Source organism: Pristiophorus japonicus, unplaced genomic scaffold (assembly GCF_044704955.1).
Source record: "Pristiophorus japonicus isolate sPriJap1 unplaced genomic scaffold, sPriJap1.hap1 HAP1_SCAFFOLD_332, whole genome shotgun sequence".
Taxonomy (NCBI): domain Eukaryota; kingdom Metazoa; phylum Chordata; class Chondrichthyes; family Pristiophoridae; genus Pristiophorus; species Pristiophorus japonicus.
The window spans coordinates 328823-345704 of NW_027253128.1; the positions used below are offsets into that span (position 1 = coordinate 328823).

At 45.1% G+C, this 16882-nt stretch overlaps 2 non-coding genes across 2 annotated transcripts; both read right to left on the reverse strand.

Annotated features, from left to right (window-relative positions):
* Positions 1-9154: 9154 nt before the first annotated feature.
* Positions 9155-9228, reverse strand: trnan-guu (transfer RNA asparagine (anticodon GUU)). The gene has a single exon. It is a non-coding gene; the product is annotated as a tRNA-Asn (tRNA).
* Positions 9229-16809: 7581 nt separating this feature from the next.
* On the reverse strand, positions 16810-16882 carry trnav-uac (transfer RNA valine (anticodon UAC)). Its single transcript has one exon. It is a non-coding gene; the product is annotated as a tRNA-Val (tRNA).

Below are 16882 nucleotides of genomic sequence, written 5' to 3' on the forward strand. Positions count from 1 at the left end.
TCATTTGTCTAAACTCCAGTGAATCCAGTCTTTCTTGATATGTCAGTCCCACCATCCCGGGAATCAGTCTGGTGAACCTTCGCTGCACTCCCTCAATAGCAAGAACGTCCTTCCTCAAGTTAGGAGACCAAAACTGTACACAATTCTCCAGGTGTGGCCTCACCAAGGCCCTGGACAACTGTAGTAACACCTCCCTGCCCCTATACTCAAATCCCCTCGCTATGATGGCCAACATGCCATTTGCTTTCTTAACCGCCTGCTGTACCTGCATGCCAACCTTCAATGACTGATGTACCATGACACCCAGGTCTCGTTCACCTCCCCTTTTCCTAATCTGTCACCATTCAGATAATAGTCTGTCTCTCGGTTTTTCAACCGAAGTGGATAACATCACATCTATCCACATTATACTTCATCTGCCATGCATTTTCCCACTCACCTAACCTATCCAAGTCACTCTGCAGCCTCATAGCATCCTCTTCGCAGCTCACACTGCCACCTAACTTAGTGTCATCTGCAAATTTGGAGACAGTACCCCATTTAGTCCCCTCGTCTAAATCATTAATGTACAATGTAAACAGCTAGGGCCCTTGCGGTACCCCACTAGTCACTGCCTGCCATTCTGAAAAGTGCCCATTTACTCCTACTCTTTGCTCCCTGTCTGCCAACTAATTTTCAATCTACGTCAGCACACTACCCCCAATCCCATGTGCATTAACTTTGCACACTAATCTCTTGTGTAGGACCTTGTCGAAAGCCTTCTGAAAGTCCAAATACACCACATCAACTGGTTCTCCCTTGTCCACTCTAATGGAAACATCCTCAACAAATTCCAGAAGATTTGTCAAGCATGATTTCCCTTTCACAAATCCATGCTGACTTGGACCTATCATGTCACCTCTTTCCAAATGCGCTGCTATGACATCCTTAATAATTCATTCCATCAATTTCACCACTACTGATGTCGGGCTGACCGGTCTATAATTCCCTGCTTTCTCTCTCCCTTCTTTTTTAAAAAGTGGGGTTACGTTGGCTATCCTCCACTCCATAGGAACTGATCCAGAATCTATGGAGTGTTGGAAAATGACTGTCAATGCATCCGCTATTTCCAAGGCCACCTCCTTAAGTACTCTGGGATGCAGACCATCAGGCCTGGGGATATATCGGCCTTCAATCCCATCAGTTTCCCCAACACAATTTCCCGACTAATAAGGATTTCCCTCAGTTCCTCCTTCTTACTAGAACCTCTGACTGCTTTTATATCCGGAAGATTGTTTGTGTCCTCCTGAGTGAATACCGAACCAAAGTACTTGTTCAATTGGTCTGCCATTTCTATGTTCCCAGTTATGACTTCCCCTGATTCTGACTGCAGGGGACCTACGTTTGTCTTTACTAACCTTTTTTTCTTTACATATCTATAGAAGCTTTTGCAGTCCATTTTAATGTTCCCTGCAAGCTTCCTCTCATACTCTATTTTCCCTGCCCTAATCAAACCCTTTGTCCTCCTTTGCTAAGTTCCAAATGTCTCCCAGTCTCCGGGTTCGCTGCTATTTCTGGCCAATTTGTATGCCACTTCCTTGGCTTTAATACTATCCCTGATTTCCGTTGATAGCCACGGTTGAGCCACCTTCCCTTTTTATTATTTTTACACCAGACAGGGATGTACAATTGTTGCAGTTCATCCATGCGGTCTTTAAATGTCTGCCATAGCCCATCCACTGTCAACCCCTTAAGTATCATTCGCCAATCTATCCTAGCCAATTCATGCCTCATACCTTCAAAGTTACCCTTCTTTAAGTTCTGGACCATGGTCTCTGAATTAACTGTTTCATTCTCCGTGGTGGTGCGGCTCGAAGGGCCGAATGGCCTTTGCCTGCACCTATTTATTTCTGCACGCAGAGTGTTGTGGGGATCTGGAACTCACTGCCTGAAAGGGTGGTAGAGGCAGAAACGCTCACCACATTTAACAAGTGCTTGGATGTGACCTGAAGTGCTGTAAACTGCAGTGTTATGGACCTAGAGCTGGAAAGTGGGATTAGGCTGGATAGCCTCTTGTTGGCCGGCGTGGACACGATGGGGCGAATTTTCCTCCTCCCGTGCTGTAAACTTCTATGATTCTATGAACTCCTTCACAAAGAGTTGAGGTGCGTGTGGGGTGATTTGGGCACATCTTTACTCACGTGACAACATTTCAAAGGTAACTCAACGGCTGTAAAGCGCTTTGGGGCGTTATGAGCTCCTGACAGACGCTGCAGAAATGCAAGTGCTTCTTTGCAATAGTTCGATGCAAATTCAAAATTCACGGCAAAAAAAGGGCTCGCCCGGGATCTCTCGCAAATTTCAAATAACAACCCCAAAGTGAGAATCATACAACTAGACCAACGAGCCAACTGCTTAGCAAATATGGAGATAAAGGCCTTACGAAGTGCTATTTGTTAATAAACCTCCAGTCAAATCTTCTCAGATTATTAAAAGCATTGCCAAAGGAAAAGCATGAGTTTTACCCTATATCTCAAGGGATATCTTGGTGACTGCAATCAAGATTTGCCACAACAAAGTAGCACAAATAGAACTTTGATGGGAAGAATGTATTCGCACTACCATTGTGGTGTCTTTTTACTGTAGAGGCTGCACGGAGATAAAATGTAACCATTATTGAAACATTTTTAGTGTGTGTTGTTATTCTTGATCGGAGGAGCACATGAGATGGAATCAGTGACTTTGCCTTTTCGACATGTTTTCTGAAGCGCCGCACGGTCCACTCCTGCAGTCAATGAGCTGTTGGGACGTTAATGTATCCATCATCATCATCATCATAGTTGGTCCCTTGAAACGAGGATGACTTGCTTCCACGCCGAAAAAGGATGTGTTCACAGGTGTTTCAATGAAAGATCCGAACTACAACCCGAAGGGTGCAAGATGCCTGTGCGTGGATTGTTTTTAGTTGTGATGGCCGTTGCACCCCAGCCATCAAACGGGCTTGACAGAGCGAGGTCTTGGTCCAGTGGCAAGGGTTAAGCAGGTCGATTGGAGACCAGTTCTGCTGCACGGACCTAGTGCACACACATATCGCAGTGTGGGCTGGCCCGTGCTGCCCCTGGGCCACTGGCTCCGAACTCATGCCTCCCCTGGGCCCTGATCACATCCCTCCACAGTCTCTCGCCGCTCCTTCGCCCCGGTCTCACTGCTCCTGCTGTATCTGCCCACGCTCCAATCACAGACCTGCACCTTGATGACGTCACTCTTCGCTGCCGCCGCCCTCCTGCACCAGCTCGCGCTGCTCCCTGGAGTCGTCTCCCGGGACCTCCAAGCTGCTCCCAGGGCCGCTCGCCGTTCCTTTTATGGCCCCGACCTGCCGCTGGTGTTCTCCCGTTAGTGTATCCAGGCTGCGGGTGGCCACCCCGACTGCAGCAGAAGGGTTTCTGCATTAGTTCTGGGTGGGGACAGTATCTTTCCCCTTCTCTCTTCCTCTTGTCTTTATCCCTGTGCTTTTATTTCTCTATTTATTCCCCCTGTCTCAGTTTCTAGTGTTTAAAAGGGAACAAAAGATGAAATGAGTGTCACTGTGGAGCAATTTCTCTCACTCAAAGTTAGACGCACTACCGTTGCACCATGAGGTCTAGGTAGCTAGCCGTTGATATTCAGGTTCATATATAAATATATATAAATATATCTACATGTATCATAACTGTTCCCTGGTGGTTGAGGTGTTAAGATCCGGCGCACTAACCTGGTTTCAATTGTCGATCAATTCATCGCATAAAAATAATTGAGTTCTGTGAGACGATCAATAATTGCTGTAATCACCATGAATACCAATTCTTTCTGTGATAGACCGATCTTACAGACGATCTGGCTTCTCCTGCCCTTTGCCAGGCACGTGTTCCGGGTTTAATTTTGTAATCTGGGCGAGTTCGCTGATCGCGGGGAGACGGTAGGAGCCTCTGTGGCCCCACTGTGAGGATGTGGAAGTGAACACGGTGGCTGGGTGATCCGTGACATTTCTGTAAAGGGCAGCGGAGGAGAAGGATTGAGAACTTTCAGTGTGGGACAGAAGTTGTTTCAGGTGAGCCAACACATTCCCGATCAGCACAGAGGGAGCTCACTGGTCAGCTCCCCTCTGTTGTGCCAGCTGTGCCAGAGATTTCTGTAGTGTAGTGGTTATCACGTGTGCTTATCACGTTTGGATTACACATTAAAGGTATGAGGTTCGATGCCGGGAAGGAGCATTATGTTTAAACTTGCTATAAAGGAACAATCAGAGGCGAGTTTCGTCTCCTGTCAAATAGTGCCTGACCTGCTGAGATTTCCAGCATTTGCTGTTTTTATTTGCTATTTATTCTCCTGGCAAAAGTGTTCCCTTATTCCTCAAGTGCTCTTTATTTCACTTCAATACATAGATAACTTTCAGTGAGAGAAAACGGATCCACCGGGGACATTTCGCGTGTGAGACCAACGTGATATCCGCCACACTGCAGCCCATCAAAGGGCGAGAAACCACTGAATATAAAGGATGAGCTCACAAATATCAGGGGCAGTGCAGTCTGGTCAACGTCAAACCCTCCTTTCTTATTCAGCAGAGGCATGAACGGGAGTCAGACGCCACAAAGTTTAATTAAAGACACAAATGCAATAACTCTTCCAAATCTTTTCACTGTAAAATTCTTAAACTTTATTTGAAATCCTACTGCGTTGAATCTGAAAATGAGCACCATGGGCTTTTATCTTCACTTCTGATTCTATTTTCTGTGCATGGTCAGAATAACCGGTGCTGTTAAATTTGACAAAAGTTGCCCCAGATTCCTGATGTCATCGGCAATGAAGATTTTGAACCAGATCCTAGAAAACAGTGTGTAAAATGGGTCAACATGCAGAATAAAAAAAAAACATAAGAAGTAGGAGCAGGAGTCGGCCATACGCCCCTCGAGCCTGCTCCGCCATTTAATACGATCATGGCTGATCCGATTATGGACTCAGGTCCACTTCCCTGCCCGCTCCCCAAAGCACAGGACAAATGATTGAAATATCGACTGTCCCTCAGTTAGCATTTCTTTCATTGTGCAAAAGAAGGTGAGGGTTTAATTAATGATGCTTTCCCGTGAAAGCAACACAAAAGTTTTAGAAAAAACCATACAGTGACTGGGAGGTGAGCGCTGCTTCTGACACCTGTGGGAATGGGCGGAGATTTTAAAGCTCCTTTTATTGTGACACCTTCATATAGACGAACATCTGAGTCTTATGATGTAGACCTCGTGGCGCAATTGTAGCGTGACTGATTTCAGTTCCGAAGGTAGCGTGTTTAAATCACATCAGGGTTACTGTACTTTTAGATATTGTTCTTCCAGAATTAATATATTCTTTGCTGTTTGGCAATAACCAGACCCTTGCTCCAAGGTTTGTCTCACTGTTTCCCCGGTGTCAGACAGAGATACGCCTGCTGCCCTCATTTATTACATGTTTCAGGATACAAAAGTTCAAAATCAACCTGCAGATGGCCACATACAGCATTAAATAGTCAGGATGGCCGAGCGGTCTCAGGTGCTGTGTTCAGGTTGCAGTCTTCTCTCGAGGTCTGTGTTTTAATCTGACATTTCTTATTTTTAATCATTAAGTTAAACTCATTGTTTGACACCATGATCAACTCCTTCAAAGTGAGATTCAGCAGTTCACTTGCTCGCTTAACATTTCCGTCTGACCGGGTGCTGAAAGTGGAGATGTTTCCGCAGTGTAGCGGTTAACACATTCGCCTCACATGCGAAAGCTCACCGGGTGGGAATATTTTCTGGAGCTTTCTCCTCATGCATGCTCAGGGGCGAGTTTGTTCTCCTGTGAAAGGTCATAAGGTCATAAACATGTAAGGATTAGGGGACGGAGTAGGCCATTCGGCCCCTCGAGCCTGGTCCACCATTCAAGAAGATCCTGACAGTTCCTCGACAGCAAGTTTAAACATCTGGGGTGGAGCCAACAGGCGCCTGGCTGCAATCAGTGACAAAAACGTCTATTTGGTAGAAGCCCCGTGAGATCAATCGGTCCAACATGAGAATCTTAATCTCGCTTTTGGGGGTTCGAGCCCCACGTTAACTGTTAAAGCATGTCCCAATTTGCTCAGTGTTGGTTCGGTATTCACGAAGGAGGACACAAACAACCTTCCGGTTATAAAAGGGGTCGGGGGGTCTAGTAAGGAGGAGGAACTGAGGGAAATCCTTATTAGCCGGGAAATTGTGTTGGGGAAATTGATGGGATTGAAGACCGATAAATCCCCAGGGCCTGATGGACTGCATCCCAGAGTACTTAAGGAGGTGGCCTTGGAAATAGTGGATGCGTTGACAGTCATTTTCCAACATTCCATTGAATCTGGATCAGTTCCTATGGAGTGGAGGGTAGCCAATGTAACCCCACTTTTTAAAAAAGTAGGGAGAGAGAAAACAGGGAATTATAGACCGGTCAGCCTGACATCGGTAGTGGGTAAAATGATGGAATCAATTATTAAGGATGTCATAGCAGTGCATTTGGAAAGAGGTGACATGATAGGACGAAGTCAGCATGGATTTGTGAAAGGGAAATCATGCTTGACAAATCTTCTGGAATTTTTTGAGGATGTTTCCAGTAGAGTGGATAAGGGAGAACCAGTTGATGTGGTATATTTGGACTTTCAGAAGGCGTTCGACAAGGTCCCACACAAGAGATTGATGTGCAAAGTTAGAGCACATGGGATTGGGGGTAGTGTACTGACATGGATTGAGAACTGGTTGTCAGACAGGAAGCAAAGAGTAGGAGTAAATGGGTACTTTTCAGAATGGCAGGCAGTGACTAGTGGGGTACCGCAAGGTTCTGTGCTGGGGCCCCAGCTGTTTACACTGTACATTAATGATTTAGATGAGGGGATTAAATGTAGTATCTCCAAATTTGCGGATGACACTAAGTTGGGTGGCAGGGTGAGCTGCGAGGAGGATGCTGTGAGGCTGCAGAGCGACTTGGATAGGTTAGGTGAGTGGGCAAATGCATGGCAGATGAAGTATAATGTGGATAAATGTGAGGTTATCCACTTTGGTGGTAAAAACAGAGAGACAGACTATTATCTGAATGGTGACAGATTAGGAAAAGGGGAGGTGCAAAGAGACCTGGGTGTCATGGTACATCAGTCATTGAAGGTTGGCATGCAGGTGCAGCAGGCGGTTAAGAAAGCAAATGGCATGTTGGCCTTCATAGCAAGGGGATTTGAGTACAGGGGCAGGGAGGTGTTGCTACAGTTGTACAGGGCATTGGTGAGGCCACACCTGGAGTATTGTGTACAGTTTTGGTCTCCTAACCTGAGGAAGGACATTCTTGCTATTGAGGGAGTGCAGCGAAGGTTCACCAGACTGATTCCCGGGATGGCGGGACTGACCTATCAAGAAAGACTGGATCAACTGGGCTTGTATTCACTGGAGTTCAGAAGAATGAGAGGGGACCTCATAGAAACATATAAAATTCTGACGGGGTTAGACAGGTTAGATGCAGTAAGAATGTTCCCAATGTTGGGGAAGTCCAGAACCAGGGGTCACAGTCTAAGGATAAGGGGTAAGCCATTTAGGACCGAGATGCGGAGGAACTTCTTCACCCAGAGAGTGGTGAACCTGTGGAATTCTCTACCACAGAAAGTTGTTGAGGCCAATTCACTAAATATATTCAAAAAGGAGTTAGATGAGGTCCTTACTGCTAGGGGGATCAAGGGGTATGGCGAGAAAGCAGGAATGGGGTACTGAAGTTGAATGTTCAGCCATGAACTCATTGAAAGGCGGTGCAGGCTAGAAGGGCCGAATGGCCTACTCCTGCACCTATTTTCTATGTTTCTATGTTTCTATGTTCAAAATGTTCATTGCTGGTAACATCAACAGGAGACTGGGCAAACAGTGAGAAAGACTTTAGAGCAAAGGTCTGGTTATTGTGAAACACCAAAGAAAATATAAATTCAAGAAACATAGAAAACATAGAAAATAGGTGCAGGGTTCGGCCATTCGGCCCTTTGAGCCTGCACCACCATTCAATGAGTTCATGGCTGAACATGCAACTTCAATACCCCATTCCTGCTTTCTCGCCATAGCCCTTGATCCCCCTAGTCTGAAGGACTACATCTCACTCATTTTTGAGAAGAATAACCTCGAAAAGAAATGTTACCCCGACACCCAGGAAGAAGTGTTAAGGCAGAAGATTAAATGCTGCATTCCTCTGTTCAAAAAATTCCTTTCACAAACATTTCTCTGACCGTAACTGCACAAAACAAAAATGTTCCTTTCAAAGTCATTAAACTTCCGAATTTCCGCGCCCCCCGAATCTCCTGAATCAGATGCCTCTAGTTTTGCCGACTCAATCCATGTCCCTTTGCAGTGTTCTGCTTCCACCCACACTATGAAATGTGCCACTAACTTATAGTATCATGGAATGGTTACAGCACGGAAGGCCATTCGGCCCGTTGAGCCCGTGCCGACTCTCAGCGAGTCCCACTCCCCCGCCCTTTCCCCGTAGCCCTGCAATTGTTTTTCCTTCAGACACTGATCCAGCTCCCGTTTGAAAGATAAGATTGAGTCTGCCTGCACCATCCTTTCAAGCCGTGCATTCCAGATCCTAACCACTCGCTGCTAAATGGCCACCTCCTGTTCCTATGTGTAAAGTCTGGGAAACACTAGATCAATTCCTGCCACACTCACAGCCTTCCTAAATATAGCACCATCACTCTATTCTCATAAAACCAGGTCCTGAAGTAGAGGCCAGCTGTGTCGGTTAAAGCTCTGGTTATGTTCCGAACATTGCTATAGTGTTGTCGTAATGTAGTGGTTATTAGATTCACCTCACACGCGAAATGTCCCTGGTTCAAAACTGCGTGGAAACATTTTGAAAACATGTTCAATCAAATATTTTAAGAAATGGATTTATTCATAATAGTGGTTCAATATTAACAAAAAACAATGTCCCACAACCTTGTTAAATTTTCTGATATCTCTGTTCAGTTCTGTATACACTCAAACTGAATGCTCATAAAAGTATTGGAGTGGGAACTCACTGGATAACAGCACAGCTGGCAATGTTTGTGGAATATATTCGCGCAGCCAAAACGCACAATGACAACCTGGAATCGTGCAGCACCGAATCCACGGGGAAAAACATTTAAATGCTTCGTCCCTGGGTGGGCTCGAACCACCAACCTTTCGATTAACAGCCGAACACGCTAACCCATTGCGCCACAGAGACTGACGCAATTGCACACTGCAAGACATCCCAAACCAGGGTGTCAGTCAGTTAAAGCTTCAGATTGCTCTGACCGGGATGGAACTTGTCCACTGTCAGTTGTACTTTTCCCAAGTAAAGGGTGAGACATTCATTGTGGATGTGTGGAAGCAGTGTGGTCCCACACACTGCAGACACTTCCATGTCACCACCAACCAGCTCTCCCACAACCGGTGTGATCTACCTTCCAGCCTTCCGGTGCCTTGTCTGTGACGAAGTATTCTGATAGTCCCGAAGCCGGTATTAGGTATTAATTCCTTTTCAGGTCCTGACTGCGGATATTGCTGTGATTAAACGCAAACACAATGCTAACAGGGACAGTTCAATTCTCCGTTTCTTTGCTTGGTGAAATTTCAAAGATTGAAAGCGACGCACATCAACCCCAAACCTCGTCACCTACTCGCTAACTGGACAAAACTTTGCATTTTCTTTCCATGCCAAGCATTTTATATCAATACATTGCAATGCCAACGCACTTTTTACCTGGCAAGACTGAAGTACAAGCTGTGATGAACAGTGTGAAACAGAAACAGCTACTTGTAAAACCATAGCCTCGATGCATCTGTGTGAATTGTTCTGCATCGATAATTAGCAGAGAGCAAAGAGAGGAAACTGATGGTGTGGATGAGAAAAGGCCGAGCCAAAGTGTACTGTTGGAGATGATTTTGTTGTTTTTGAGAATTGTTTCAAATATTTTACCATGGTTGGTTCTATAGTGTAATGGTGAACACTCTGTGATCTGAGTTCAAATCTCGGTGGAACCTGATTCCTTGTTGTCCCAGCTGCTGAAAATTTGGGACAAACAAGTGAAAGACACCTGGTGCTGGTGGGCAGTTTTGTTGCCTTTGTCATTGATGCTTGATCTACAAGTCTAGTTATCAAATCGTGTGCTCAACCATCAGTTACCTGTTACAAAATGTTGTAAACGGCTGTCTTGCTCTTTTTGCTTCGTTGCTTTTAAACTCGAATTACCCGCACACATTCCGTTGTAGTAAAGGCAGGATCGGGTCTTTTATTTAAACATTCATACCAAACAAACCAAGTATGAAAGTTACTGAGAACACTTCACAAAGGCAGCTTGCTTCGATTTCCGTGGCTGCTTGAGACACACACCTTCCGAATGTCCAGTGTCTCTGGTGTCTGCGTGTGTGAGTCTCATCTTTATACTCTTATTTCTTTACATTTAGACAATCACAGCAAACGGCTTTGTGAATTGTTTAACACACAGACTTAATATTGCTTGTTTAACCTGCAGATGTCATTAAATAGTAACAAAGGTACAATCAAATATTTAACATACAGACAATGACCAGTTACTCATCTCACTGGCTGAAGGCACCACATTGTCTAACAGTCTCTTTCCATCCAAACTTCAATCTTCCTGTTTTTTAATCCAAACTTCAGACTGCGTGCTGAAGCAAAGAGTTCAGCAATGCTCCCACATTCCCCCACTTCTTCTCCTCGCCTCTCTGCAGGTCTTATCTGGGTAACATACATTTGCATGGTGGCTCGAGCTCGTTCAACAGCATTGTCCAGTTGTAGTCCTTGTTTTCCATCACGCCATCCGCAGTAAATCAAAATGACCAGCACGACCAGCTGAACCAGCACCAGCATAAGGACAGGGTGTATCATTGTGTTCATCACGCCTGTTGCCGTCGGGCTCCATCCCAACAATGACTCCCACCAGCTTACATGTCCAAACTGGTCCAAAGTTGTGTGTACATTCTCGATTTCCGCAGTTTGATGGTTAATGTCCACAACGATTGCTTGATTCAAATCTGTAGCTGTTGAAATGTTGTATTCAATTTCCGTATTTCCTTCTTCCAAATAGCAGCACGCTTAGGGTCAAAGTAGGGTTGTTGTAGATTCAGATTCTCAGGATGCCATTTTAAAGTCCGTTGGTCTGTGATCACCATAGCCATTTTTACTTAAAAGTCAATTTTCAATTTTTGATGTTTCCAACTGAATTCCATGCTGTTTACATTCAGAAATGTAAACTTACAATCGGTGTCTTCGACTAAGTCTATTACCCTCTGCCCAGGTTTTAACAATTTCCTCTGCTTTGTGGGAGAAGGATGACGGAAATGCTGAATAGTCAGTCGTGAGACCCAGTCCTTCTCTCAGTTCACCCTTCGGAACTGCTGTAATTCACTCTCTCGACATTTGCAACAATCCAACTTCTATTTCGCATCCTTAAAGATCATGTTTGTAACTCCCAAATTTGAGCTTTTCACTGAACATCTCATCAGTTCTGAGACAGCCCATTCCTGCAGAAACTTTAAGTGTTTCTGAACAAGCTTCTCCCACTGCTTTCATCTCTGACTGTTCGGTAACTGCTCCTCGTGTATCTGGGGTGTTGGGGAACTGTCTCTGAAGAGGGGAATCCCCTTCCTCCAGGAGCACCTTCATTTGTCCGGCTGACCCTGTGTCCATTTCCCGCTGCCCTTCCACACAAGCCTCGATAAGGGTATGGCCACCCCTATCCTGAAGTAAGGGTCCTAAAGGAACGACATGTGTGGTTGAGGCTCGGCATCCCTATAGGGATCCTCCCTCACCTGCGGAATCTACCCCCGACCTCAGCAACTAAACCGAGGTATCATTCCTGTCTGTGTCTCCAGCTTCTCTTTCCTGATTCTTCAACTTTTCTTTTCACTTTTCTAATTCTTTAGCCAGTCTATCCCTGTCCTCTATCAACTGACGGCCACCACCTTGTCCTGCTCCTTTTATGTGACTCCTCGCGGGATTCATCCTCTCAGGCCCTTCTGCCTTCCATCGCTGTAACCCCTGTCTCACTTCCATGACTGAAATTCCTGCAGCTCCCTGATACAAGCTTTCTACCCTTGCCAACCATTTATCAAAACGATCATTCCCACCCCAGGCATCTACTTCCAGAACTACTGACGGGGATAGGAGAGTCAAAATGATCTCTCTATGTGTACCATCCCCGTAATGACTGATATCAATCCAATTACTTCCCAAACTTTTACACAACTGGAATATACGTTCCCCAGCTTCCCTGGGTCCTTCCCCTGGTAATAATGCAAGCCGCTTTATTAACTGTGGCCCTGAGTGAGTAACAAAGATTGCAGCTATTATTCTACCAAGCATGAGACCTGGAAGTTGTTTCAAAACCTACTACCTTTCCCCGGTGATTCCCTAAACCTCACAGAACCATGTGAACCCTCGGTTTCTCTGATATGTTCCCTGACTGCCACCATCCCAGAATATTACACCACCACTGGGCAAACTTATTAAGATCCTAAAGATGTGCGGGTCCCACTTCACGAAGGATAGCTCTCATGTCCTGTAACTTGACCCCTCCTCGCTCATACCAGGTATCCCCAAAACCACTTAAGGTCGTGTTCCCTTCACGAGCTCCACAGGGAGTAGAGGAATCATGATCCTGCTCTCGCCTTGTCCGCTCGAGCGTGTTTCCCCCACTCTCCACATTACCGGAAGGTCGTGTGTAATGTTGTGGGGTGTTAAGCGCCTGAGTAACCGAAGAGGCATTTAAGTACTCCGCCTCCGATCCTAACTTTGCCACGTGAACCACAAGGGTTCGAGGCTCCGAAGTCAGAGAAGACAAAGGAGCTGTGGAAGGGAACCGTAGCCATTCTCCCTGTCCTTTAATCCCATTTTCAACTCTCAGACCCAGGAAATCCTCCGAATACCACCCAGCTTTATCGATTGCTGTCTCCGTGGGCAACCGAATACCACCATCTGCTGCAGCTTAGATATTCCTTTCTCTAGATCTTGATTACGCTTCTGTTCATCAGCAAGATGATGATCCAGTGTCACAACAGTCCTGGCTGCCCCGAGTGCCTGAAATCACCAATTCTCTACTTCTTTACTCACTGCTGTTAGCTGCTCTCTGAGTTCTGAGACTTCCCTATCTCGAGCCTCAGCCTCTTCTCCTAACGTTTGAATCCCCAGCATGAGACACTGCAACACTAACGCTTTTCTCTTTTTATCACTTTTTAACCCAAACACTTTAATCTTTTTTAACTGGACACTCTTCACTAAGGACTGCCGTGTCTCTCTCACTCCTCCTGTCATTGTTTCCTGTCTTATCCCATAAGTTCGCCCTTTCGACTCAATCCACTCATTAAGAAATGGCTGGAGCTCAACTGAAATATCCCCTGAGCCTCCCATTACTAACTGAAGATCCCTTTAATCACGACAACTAAGAGAATGCTTACCCCTCGAACTGATGTGTGGGAAACCCTTCTTCCAACAACTCAGCCAACTTTCTACTTCATGTCGGGGGCTTCAAATAAGCCAACGAAATTTTGAAAATCACGTCGTGATCACCAAAATGTTGTAAACGGCTGTCTTGCTCTTTTCGCTTCGTTGCTTTTAACGTCGAATTACCCGCACACACTCCGTTGTAGTAAAGGCAGGATCGGGACTTTTATTTAAACATTCATACTAAACAAACCAAGTGCGAAAGTTACTAAGAACACTTCACAAAGGCAGCTTGCTTCGATTTCCGTGGCTGCCTGAGACACACACCTTCCGAATGTCCAGTGTCTCTGCTGTCTGTGTCTCTACAGTCCATAAAAGTCTCATCTTTATACTGAAAAAGCCTTTGAACTCTTATTCTTTCCATTTAATCAATCCTGACTAACTGCTTTCTGAATCTTTTAACAGACAGACTTAATGTTGCTTGTTTAACCTGCAGATGTCATTAAATAGTAACAAGGTGACACTCAAATACTGAACATACAGACATCATCAAATCGTTTAGTCCTGAGTTTCCATTATTCCCACCGTAACAAGGTACTCAAATATTTAACATCCAGACAATGACCAGTTACTCATCTCACTGGCTGAAGGCACCACATTGTCTAACAGTCTCTTTACCATCCAAACTTCAATCTTCCTGTTATTTAATCCAAACTTCAGACTGCATGCTGAAGCAAAGAGTTCAGCAATGCGGGACTGTGCTAACACAGAGCACAGGATTTGACAACGAGACTTGTAGATCAAGCATCAATGACAAAGCAACAAAACTGCCCACCAGCACCAGGTGTTTCTCACTTGTTTGTCCCAGATTTTTAGCAAGCATTCAGTTTCCACCGAGATTTAAACTCAGATCGCTGGATTCATGTCCAGAATGCTCACCATTACACCATGGAACCAACGATGCCAAATTCTTTGAAACATTTTTCAAAAACAAGATCATCTCCAATATTACTCTTTGGCTCGGCCTTTTCTCATCCACACCGTCAGTTTCCCCACTTTACGCTCTGCTAATTATCGATGCAGAGCAATTCACACAGATACTGTCGAGGCTATGGGTTCTCAAGTAGCTGTTTCTGTTTCATACTGTTCATCACAGCTTGTACTTCAGTCCTGCCAGGTAAAAAGTGTGTTGGCATTGCAATGCATTAATGTAAAATGCTTGGAATGAAAAGAAAATGCAACTTTTTATTGATTGCAAAACATGCAGTGCCTGCATTTCAAAAAGCGTTGCTTTTATTCATCCTGCAGACTGCATATTGCACAGATAATCTCAGCACTCATTGTGCAGGCAAAGGCAGCAACAAACTAGTTTCTCCTCCGCTGATTTGTAACAGGTAACTGACGGTTGAGCACACGATTTGATAACGAGACTTGCAGATCAAGCATCAATGACAAAGGCAACAAAACTGCCCACCAGCACCAGGTGTCTTTCACTTGTTTGTCCCAAATTATTAAATTATTGACTCTCATTCAGTAAGCATTTCTTTAATTATGCAAATGAAGATCATCGGTTAATTAATGATGTTTTCCGGTGAATGCAGGATAACATTTAACAAAAAGCCCCAACGCGGGGCTCGAACCCGCGACCCTAAGATTAAGAGTTTCATGCTCTCCCAATTGATCGAGCGGGGCTTCTGCCACATGCGGGTTTTTGTCGTTGATTGTAGCCAGGCGCCTGTTGGCTCCGCCCCAGATGTTTAAACTTGCTGTCGAGGAACTGCCAGAATCTTCTTGAATGGTGGACCAGGCTCGAGGGTCCGAATGGCCTACTCCGGCCCCTAATCCTTACATGTTTATCATCTCATGACTTTTCACAGGAGAACAAACTCGCCCCTGAGCATGCATGAGGAGAAAGCTCCAGAAAATATTCCCGCCCGGTGAGCTTTCGCTTGTGAGGCGAACGTGTTAACCGCTACACTGCGGAAACATCTCCACTTTCAGCACCAAGTCAGACGGAAATGTTAAGCGAGCAGGTGAATTGCTGAATGCCACTTTTAAAGAGTTGGTCGAGGTGCCAAACAATGAGTTTCGCTCAATGATTAAAAGCAGAAAGTGTCAGACATTGGATTTGAACCCACTCCTCCATATGCAATTGCAATCCAAACACAGCACCTTCGACTGCTCAGCCATCCTGACTAAGTGCGGCTGTGTTTGGCCCCTTGCAGGTTGATTTTGAACTTTTGTGTCCTGTCACATGAAATAAATGAGGGCAGCAGGCGTATCTCTGCCTGACACCGGGGAATCAGTGAGACAGACCTTGGAGCAAGGGTCTGGTTATTAAGACACAGTGAAGAAAATATTGATTCCGGAATTATCCCAAAGGTCAGGAACCCTGACATGATTTCGATAGCAGTGTCCTCATCTCGAGTGAGATGCGTTACCATTGCACCACGAGCTCTACACAACGAATATGAGATGTTTATCGATATGAACGTTCCTCAAGATAAGGGCTTTAAAATCCCCGCCCATTCCCACTCGGAGTCAGAAGCAGCGCTCACTTGCCAGTCACCGTCCGTTTTTTTGTAGAGCTTTTGTTTTTATTTCACGGGAAAGCATCATTACTTAACCCAATGTCATCTTTTGCACAATGAAAGAAATGCTGACTGAGGGACAGTCGATACTTCAATCATTTCTTCTGTGTTTTGCATGTTAACTGTTAAACCAGATCCCATTTTACACAATTTTTGTCGGGGATTGTTTCAAAATCTTCATTGCTGATGACACCGGGAATCTGGGGCAACTTTTGTCAAATTTAACAGCACCGGTTAATCCGACCATGCACAGATAATAGAATCAGTTGTGAAGATAAAATCCCACGGTGCTCATTTTCAGATTCAACATCGTAGGATTTCAAATAACGTGAAAGAATTTTACAGTGAAAAGATTTGGAAGTGTTATTTGAATTTTTGTCTTTAATGGCGACTTTGTGGCGTCTGACTCCCGTTCATGCCTCTGCTGAATAAGAAGGGAGGGTTTGACGTTGACCAGACTGCACTGCCCCTGATATTTGTGAGCTCATCCTTTATATCCAGTGGTTTCTCGCCCTTTGATGGGCTGCAGTGTAGCGGATATCATGTTGGCCTCACACGCAAAAGGTCCCGGTGGATCCATTTTCTCTCACTGAAAGTTATCTATTTATTGGTTAAATAAAGAGCAATTCAGGAATAAGGGAGCCCTTTTGCCAGGAGAATAAATAGCAAATAAAAACAGCAAATTCTGCAAATCTCAGCAAATCAGGCAGCATTTGCCAGGAGACGAAACTCGCCTCCGATTGTTCCCATTTGGCAAGTTTAAACAAAATGTTTCTGCCTGGGATCGAACCAGGGACTTTTTGCGTGTAAAGCAAACATGATAACCACTACACTACAGAAAC